The 8469-nt window shown below is 39.5% G+C and overlaps 1 pseudogene; it reads right to left on the reverse strand.

Annotated features, from left to right (window-relative positions):
• Positions 1 to 2039: 2039 nt before the first annotated feature.
• LOC110307320 lies at positions 2040 to 3466 on the reverse strand (annotated as a pseudogene).
• Between the last annotated feature and the right edge of the window lie 5003 nt (positions 3467 to 8469).

The following is an 8469-nucleotide window of genomic DNA, read 5'->3' on the forward strand; positions in this document are numbered from 1 at the left end:
TGCCATTATGAGCACTCTAGGCAAGTGTTCTCCCGATTGGGTTTGTTGCCAGCATCTTTTTCCTTTAGTGGGATTACTTAGTATATGATGACACATGGTTTATATGTTGCAAGACATAACTTCCAGAAAGAAATGCCACAGTAGGAGGAAAGCCAAGCAGTGGCACTGACTGCAGGATCCTGGCCCACTGAATCTGGATAAGATTCTAACAGTGCGAGGAACAGTACAGAGCATGTGCTTCCGGCAGCTCTCATTGCAGCATCTCTCATACCTGCCTTACCTTTAGAAAGTTTACCAGGGAATGAATAGAGTAAGAGAATGAATGAATAAGAGAGACGAATGACTCTCTTCGCAGAAGAGATGGGGTGAAAAGAGTCAGTATTACTATACATGGGTGATTTTCTGTCATATGATTTCATCAAATTATTACTGTACTTTTCTTTGTGATGATGAGGGTTGACTGAGGGTTCCCACACTCTGAGTGTAGGCTCTCTCATAGAGACACATTCTCAGTCCATTGATGGGTGGGGCAAATGCTCTACTCCAGTCATGGGCAATGTCAAGGAGGTTACACTAGATTTTCACATACTGTAGACAAAGTGAACAAGAATTGTTTTGTTCCCATTTGGAGTGCAGGATGTTAGCATACAGTGAAAGCTTGACTCACTCAATGGGTCATAGTGGAAACATAAAAGTGTTTCATGGGAGGTACTACTCCCTTGGACTTGCTGTAACGTGTGTGTGTGTGTGTGTGTGTGTGTGTGTGTGTGTGTGTACATACATACATAATTAGAAGTCAGTGAGTTCATAATATTTGTGTGAGTTAGCTGTTGGCTAGACTGAGCCACAGAAAGGCTAGATTGGAGGTTCCCTTGGATGTTCCTTCAGTAGCGGCCGTTTGGAGGTGGTTCTGAAGAGCAGGTTTGAAGGCCAGTCTACCAGATTCCCAGCAATGGTAAAAACCTAATGAAGAAGGAAAATGAAGCTCTTGTCTCAAAGCTTACTAACCACAGCTCCTAGAACCTGTAGCTTCTAGCTGTAGTCATGAAGGCATAGAGCCAGGGTAAAGTATTGTCCTCCTGTGAGTTTTGGCCCAAGTTCTGAGTTATAAGGACTCAGTGTTTCACAGAAATGCTTGCTGAGCACAAAACCATCCAAGTAGCGGTCTCAGCATTTATTCACGAATGAAATATTTTAAAAGCAGCTTGAAAATCTACAAAACGTGGTGGCTTCTAAAAGCGCCAGAGAGGGACGCTTTGAGGTAAAAATCAGTTTCATGGTCTATCAAACTAACCTCTTGTGAAAGAGTATCAGTCTCACTGAAATGCCAACAAACTATCACAACAGAGACAAAGCTGTGTTGCTCTAGGGGCACGAGGGATGAGTGAAATAGGAGTACTCACTACATGATCAGAAAACCATTGATTAATGCAGTCAGCAGAACAAGGCATATGAATGAATCACCCTTCGCCTTCTCCTTGCATGTACATGTGTGTGTAAGGCTGTTCTTGTTTAACCAGGGGCTAAACTCTCCCCATGTCTTCAACATGAGAAAACACTGTAAGGAAAGCAGTCAGCAATCATAATCAACTCTCAAAACACAAATCTATTCAGTTTTGAAAACTTCTAATTATAGTACATTAGTAAGTCATAATAAGAATTCAGAATATTTTAGTAAATGATTTCTTACGAATGTTAAGAGGATTCTCATATTTCATAGTGAATACCTGAAAAAGAGCCAAAACTGACAGCTGGAGTGCCTGTCCGGGGTATGGCAGGTGAGCTGCTGGGTGGGTGTCTTCTGCAGGTGTTCTTCTCCTAGTGACAAAAGAAGAGAGTGAAATAGTAATTCCCAATGATCCTAGTAAAACTGCACTATACAAACATTGAAAAGTTTAAAATTCCTGATTTTTTTATTCCGGGTACCACTACCACAGTTTGCAGGGCAATATACCTGATGTACTGAAAAGAAAAAGACAAAACTACAACAGATAAGAGACCTCAGGAGCATACACCTAATTGACACTACATTGCACTAATCAATAGCTGTACTTTTTGCAAACCATGGCTATGACAATACTGAACAAGAAGGGTTTCCTGTTTAAGCTGCAGTAACTTTTCTGACTATGGATCATCGTTCCTTCTACGGCAGATTTTTGCAGTTCCTCTAATGCATCTGGGACGACTGTCTCAAAGTAACCTGCAGCTTTCCTGACAACTCCTCCCTCTCTCCTGCTAAGAACTGTAGCTGTCTCTGTTTTATTTAAAAACCTTCTGCTACCATATCCACCACTTCCACCTCCAAATCCATAGCCACCACCACAGGGACTGCCTGAGCTTCTTCCACCAAAACTGCCCCCCTTTATGGGTCCATAATTTGATTGTTGCTGTCCACTATAATTTCCAAAGTCATTGTAGTTCCCACCAACACCAATTGTTGGTGTTACCGCCACCAAAATTTCCTCCTTCATTGTAGCCATCATATCCTCCTCCTCCACCTCTACCTCCACCATATCCATCACCTTGGTTTGCATAACCCCATCCACCACCTCCATAACCTCCTCTACCACTGTAACCAGGACCACCACCATAGCTGCCACCATCACCTCCCAATCCATTACACCCACCATCACCTCCATAACTACCTCTGCTGCCACCACCTCCACCACCATAGCCACCTCTTCCACCAAAGTTTCCTCCAGGAACAAAATTTCCTCCAAGACCCATAAAGTTGCCAGATCCACCTCCACAACCTCTGTGATCCAGCAGACTGCATCTCTTGTTTTAAAAGGGCCTTTTCACTTCACAATTATGCCCATTAAAAGTGTGGTATTAGCCGGGCGTGGTGGCGCACGCCTTTAATCCCAGCACTCGGGAGGCAGAGGCAGGCGGATTTCTGAGTTCGAGGCCAGCCTGGTCTACAAAGTGAGTTCCAGGACAGCCAGAGCTATACAGAGAAACCCTGTCTCGAAAAAAAAAAAAAAGTGTGGTATTTCTGAACAATTGTATCAACTGTCATGATCATCAAAGATTGTAAAACCAAATCCTCTCTTTTTCCCATCCTTTCCCATAGCTTCTATGACTATCTTGCCATATTTTTTCAGACTACTCTCTCAGATTATATTCTTCTGTATCTTCTTTAGTACCACCACAATTTTTTTCTTCACCATTCAATGGGTACCAGGCTTTACAGAATCCTCTTTGGAAACAGCTCTCTTTGGTTCCACCACACGCCCATCAACCTTGTGTGGCCAAGCACACATTGCAGCATCCACCTCTTCAACACAAGAGTAGGTCACTAAATGAAGTCCCTGGAACATGTTGTTTGGGGATCTCTCATTCAGTATGTAAGGGTTCCCCATTTCTCAAAATGTTTTCTTAAGCTATTGTCTGTGGTTTCAAAGCTCAGACCACCAATGAACAGCTTCCTCGACTGCTCGGATTCCTTTGGATCATGGCCCTCCATTTTGAAACTGGACTTGCCTCTTTCAACTAAAGTTCAATATGATTACATATTTCTTTAAAAAGATTCTATTTATTATTATTATGTAAGTACACTATAGCTGTCTTCAGACATACCAGAAGAGGGCGTCAGATCTCATTACAGAAGGTTGTGAGCTATCATGTGGTTGCTGGGATTTGAACTCAGGACCTTCAGAAGGGCAGTCAGGACTTTTAACCGCTGAGCCATTTACTCCAAATTAAAGTTTCAATAGTAGAACAGGTAATAGCAAAGTCCAGGACTCATAAGTTCCTGGTCACAGCAACATTTCAAGGATACATCTTACAAAAACGGTGAGTTACATTTACTTTGGATTCCTAAACAGTTCTACAGTTTAAAAAAGAAAAAAAAGAGAGAGAGAGAGAGAGAATGCTAAGGTTTTCTTTTTCTTTATTTTTTCAGTCATCCTATTAGCTAGTTAAATCTTCATAATAATCTGATAAACTGAGTAGCAAACACCTCAATTCTTAGGATATTTTGTGAGTCAAAGATAAGTAACTTAGCAAAAAAGCAAAGCAATTGGACTTGGAGATCAGTCATCTGAGCACAAGACTTCGAATAGACTTCTCGCACAGACACTGTTTCCATCTCCTTGAGACCATTTACCTTCTGTGTTTCTTAATTTTAAGAATTACAGAGCTTGCAATTTTTAAGCACATTATGAAATTGTGGGTTTGCACAGCTGATATGTTGTGAAATAGAGTTAAGAATTCAGGGTTTTGGATAGATAGCCCCAGATTCAGGCAGAGTAAGTGACTCATTTCCTTTTAAAGGTCATGAAGTTGATAGGAGATTGAAGGATATATACTGGATCTGGGAGCAGTTAGAGGTAAGTATGGGAAGAGTGACCAAAATGCTTTTCATATTAATGTTTGCAGGATTTCCTTTTTTTTAAATATTTCACTGTGAAGTAATACCAGCTAAAGAATCCACACAGAACCCTGTAGGTGAGAACCTTCATGGCCATTTGCCCTAGCCACTCCTGCTGTAGAGAGAGAATAAGCAAATGACACTCAAAACAAGATACATGCCCCACCCCCACCCCAGACCACTCCTCAGCCTAACCTCTTTTGGTCTACACATTGTAGCTTGAGTACCATTTATTTAACAGCTAATATCTACATATACATTAATATATACCATGTTTGTCTTTCTGAGTATGGGTTACCTCACTCAGAATGATCTGGGTTTGGTTTTTTGTTGTTGTTGTTGTTGTTGGGTTTTTTTTTCCCCTAGTTCCGTCCATTTGCTTGTGAATTTCATGTCATTTTTTTAAAGGAGATAAGCAATACTTCATTGTGTAAATGTACCGCAGTTTCTTCATCATGATTTAGTTGAGGAATCTCTAGGCTGTTTCCAGCTTCTGCTTATTACACATAAAGCTGCTATGAACAGAGTTGAGCAAGTGTTCTCGGATGGCGTGTCCTTTGGTTATGTGCCCAGGAGTGCTATAGTTCTCCTCACTGTCTTGTTCTCTCTGCCCCTTCTCTCCCTGACCTCTTTCTTCCTCTCTCCCCTTCCACCCTCGCTTACTCCCTCACTCTCTATCCCCCACTTTCTACACATATTTATGTTCTCTCTCTCTCTCTCTCTCTCTCTCTCTCTCTCTCTCTCTCTCTCTCTCTCTCTCTCCCTCACTCCCACGCCTATAAATATCAGCATTTAATTAGAGAACTTGTTTTGCTAGTTTGTTTTGTTTCTTGTTTTTAAAGAGAAGGACCCCTAAATATCCCTGGATGGCTTGGAACTTGTTTTGTATCCCAGGATGGCCTCAGAATCACAGGGATACACTTTGGTCTACCTTCCGTGTGCTGGGGTTAGAGGCGTGCAGTACTAACTCCTGCCTCTGAGGATGATTGCTTACTAATGTCCTAGTAGATTTCTGTTTCTAGAACTATATACTACATCTTGATTTATTAAAAAAAAAACTTCTTTTCTTTATTTCCTTCCCTTTTATTTTCATTTTTGAGAACTTAATATTCACTTTCTTCTGTAAATAGATTAAAAACATGTAGAATTTCAGGATTTTTAAGGACCCAATGATGTAGCAAAATGCCTGTTTGTGCTTCTTGTGTTTAACTTCCTGACCAAATGATTGTTCTATTTGGGAGGCCTGAAGTTCAAACACATGAAAGTAACTTAAGTTGAGATAGCAAGTGCGAGAAATGAGATTTGTTCTCTAGGGTCTTAGTTATAAAGCTGGTAGTCTCCTTATCTATCCATAGGTATGTGAGTAATATAATGGAGAGCATGGGTAGTATGGCTATGGACAAGGTCAATGTGGAGTTACCAAGTTCATCTGGTAAAGAAGGCTGGGAGTTTGCAGTGCAAAGTGGAGCCTGAAGAATATCACTTTGGGTAGCAGCAAGGATTTTAGAAAGTTATCAAGATAATGAGGTGTTTGGCCAATTTGATAGCAATAATAGTAAAGTTCAGATCTAGACATACTAAAATTGTAATGAGGTGTTTGGCCAATTTGACAGCAATAATAGTAAAGTTCAGATCTAGACATACTAAAATTGTTACAAATGCACATTAAAACCATGAATTGAAGATAGTCCCAAAAACACTGTTGCTGTTTTTACTGCCTAATTGGAGGACCTGAAAATGTCCAGGTGTCTGTTAAAAGGTACAAGTTTGGGGCTGGGGAGATAACCCTGTTAATGAAGTGCATTGTCTGTAAATATAAGGTACTGAGTTTGATCTCAGCACAGAAAGAAAAATCCAGGCATGATTGCACATGCTTATTCAATCATCATCAAGTAGGCAGAGATACGTTCATCTCTATGGCTTGCTGAAAAACCAGCCTAGAAGAATTGATTTGTCCCCTGTTGCAGAGAGACAACATTCCTAGACAGACAGACAGACAGACAGACACACACACACACACACACACACACACACATGAGAGAGAGAGAGAGAGATATTAATAGCCAATGTATTGACTTTTGCCTACACAAATTGCCTTTCTTAAAGTTTAAACTGATAATTTCCCCGAAAAAGTTTATAAATTTTCTTACCCAAACTGAAATAAATTCACTGCCTAAAACAAGACAAAACATTGTCTGTACTTTCTCCAATGGCTAATTCTGGTTGAAGACTAACTACTTTATGTTCTCTTTATTGTTATTCTTCACCTGGGAAAGAATAAATGCTTATGAAAATTGATAAAAGAATATCAGGTTCCACAAGCATATCTGATGCAAAGATGCCATTAAGGGATTCAAATTGTGTGCGTGTGTGTGTGTGTGTGTGTGTGTGTTTTACATAGGTCTGTGTGCAATCTGGAGGCACAAATCTGGAGGCAAGGAAGGAGGGATATTGTTCCCTTGTTTTGTCGCCCTCTACTTTATCCACTTGATGCAAGGTCTCTCACCGACCCTGGAGTTAGACTTGAAGCAACAAGCCCCATGATGCCCCTGTGTCTACCACGCACAGAACGGGTGTTACATGTGTATGCCCAGTTTTTTTATGTGAATGTTGAGGATTGAAACCCAGGTCATTGTGTGGGGATAGTAAGTACTCTTGCTTACTATTCTTTGAGCCATCTTCTAAGCTTCTGACTTAAAAAAAACAGCAACAACAACAACAACAAACTATGTGTGAGTCTTACTCTTGTTTATTTCTTTTTAAGATATGAGATAGATCTATTTTGGTTATAAAATAAGTCAACAAAAAATTCAACCACAAAAGGTATATATCAGAAAAGATCGGTTGTAAATGTTTATCAAAAATCAATGAGAGATATTAATTGGCTATGGCCTACCACTGGATTAACTACTCAAGAGTTAAATAATTTGTTTCACACATTACAAGGAGATTCAGACCTAAACAGTCCAAGATGGTTAACAGCTAAAGCAAAGAGATAGTTAACTCTGGTAGAACTGAGACTACAAGAAACATATATCACATAGATTCCAAACTTGATTGTATATTGGCTATTTTGCCTTCAATTCATTCTCCTGCTGGACTCATTGTGCAAAAGGAAGATAGAATTATGGAATGGACTTTTTTTTAGCACACAAACAAAGTAAGAAATTAAAGACTTACATAGAAAAAGTTGCTTCTTTAATCATAAAAGTTAGAATAAGACTATGTCAATTGTCAGGAACAAACCCAGTAGAAATTGTAGCACTGTATTATTAATGCTGAGATTATGTCATTGTGGGTAATCAAAGAAGATGGGCAAAGAGCTTGTAGCAACTATTTGGGAGAAATTAGCAGCAAATATCCTAAAACCAAGCATCTTCAGTTTATAAAATGAACTTATTGGATTCTCCCATGTATTATAAAGGGGATGCCAACTCCTGAAGCACCTATATTATGTACAGATAAAGTAAGTTGGGAATGGCAGTCTACAAGTAAGACAAAATGAGCCAAGTAATTCAAAGCCCATACACTTCAGTTCAAAACTCAAAGCTGTATGCAATTCTTATGGTATTATTGGATTTTCTGAATCTCGTAATATAATTATTAACTCTTAATATGTAGAAAGAGTTGTTCAGCGTATAGAAACAGCTGGATTTGGGGCTGGTGAGATGGCTCAGTGGTTAAGAGCACCGACTGCTCTTCCAAAGGTCCCGAGTTCAAATCCCAGCAACCACATGGTGGCTCACAACCATTCGTAACGAAATCTGATGCCCTCTTCTGGAGTGTCTGAAGACAGCTACAGTGTACTTACATATAATAAATAAATCTTTAAAAAAGAAAGAAAGAAAGAAAGAAAGAAAGAAAGAAAGAAAGAAAGAAAGAAAGAGCTGGATTTAATCCAGATAATTCAGAATTAACTTTGGTGTTAATACAGCTGCAACAGATAGTCAGAAATAGAAACGATCCATTATATAATCACCCCTATTCGATCTCATACAGGCTTGCCAGGCCTATTAGTACAAGAAAATGAAGAAATTGACCAATTATTAACAGAAAATGTGATGAAAACCTCAAAATTTCATTTAAAAAAAGCCATG

The sequence above is a fragment of the Mus caroli genome, chromosome 12, assembly GCF_900094665.2.
Source record: "Mus caroli chromosome 12, CAROLI_EIJ_v1.1, whole genome shotgun sequence".
Classification (NCBI taxonomy): domain Eukaryota; kingdom Metazoa; phylum Chordata; class Mammalia; order Rodentia; family Muridae; genus Mus; species Mus caroli.